Genomic DNA, 1,164 nt, shown 5'->3' with positions numbered 1-1,164 from the left:
GCACAGATTGATCTGTGTTTGAAAGGTCCAGTAGCAGCCTTAACCCAATCCATGACCAACATTTAACCTTGTCACATTTACATACAACAAAAGAATTGGAACACGTCCGGCTGTCAGACATGTGACAGTTAATGCACATAGGCTCCAGTACGCTTCAGAAGTAGAAGCATAACGTTGAGGGGGGGAAAGACATCTTTGCAAGGTCCTGTCAACGTTCTTTGTGCAGAATTTTGTCTTTCCTACTTTTGCTCGTAATTGGTTGAGATATAACATGTATGAGGAGACGAGTCATGTGATATTTGAGCCAATTGCAGTTGAGGGGGTAGTAAGTAAGTAGGAAAGACAGGTGACAGATCTTCAACACGGTTTGTTCCTTTGATTCCTTTCTTTCTCTTCTATGTCTTTTAAAGTACATTGGGGCGTCAAAGCCTGGCAGTTGTTCTCATTTCTGGTAAAATCAGAAAGAAATATTGAAATGGACAGAAGATTGGACGCCCTGTGTGTTCATACAGACACACTAAAGCGTGTCTTTGTTCAGTCAAAATAGATTCTAACAGCCTTTTCTTATACTGTGTGCAAATTTGTACTTCTTATAATATCGGCCTGGATCATGTCTAGAAAGCTTGTTCATATTAATATTCATCCAAATCCTCTTAAATTTGGATCAGCAGCATGAAAACAGCTCTCTACATACTTCATTTGTAGTCTCTATAAGAAATAAATTGATATACACTTTTGTTTTCCATTACTTGAAACCATGCATTGCTATATTTGAAACTGTTTCCAAACCTTTAATAAGGATTTAAAAACTGAAATAAGTTCTTCCATGGAGTCACAGAGAATTCCTCTACAGTCTCTTCCTCCTGCCAGATGTTGTTTACAGTAAAGTGACCGATAGTGATGTCAACAAAGCACACCAGCTGTATATTTATATTCAACCGTACAGTAGAAGTCCTGATAGAAATGAAAATAGAATCACAAAACGCATAGTTTGATGAAAACAACCAGACTGTCACCACATTGATTTCCCTTCACTCCCACATGAATTTAGCTTCCTTTGTGTCCTGACGGATCCAAATATTAACAATACAATATATAAGTGTGTTCTCCGTGGTGATCTTTATGGGGAGGAGAGCAGTTTTCTTAGAAAGTATGGAGTCTCTG

The sequence above is a fragment of the Genypterus blacodes genome, unplaced genomic scaffold (genome assembly GCF_046128005.1).
Source record: "Genypterus blacodes isolate CSIRO-AG114 ecotype Tasmania unplaced genomic scaffold, CSIRO-AGI_Gbla_v1 ptg000055l_1, whole genome shotgun sequence".
NCBI classification, from domain to species: domain Eukaryota; kingdom Metazoa; phylum Chordata; class Actinopteri; order Ophidiiformes; family Ophidiidae; genus Genypterus; species Genypterus blacodes.
Note: the sequence above shows the minus strand (reverse complement) of the source record.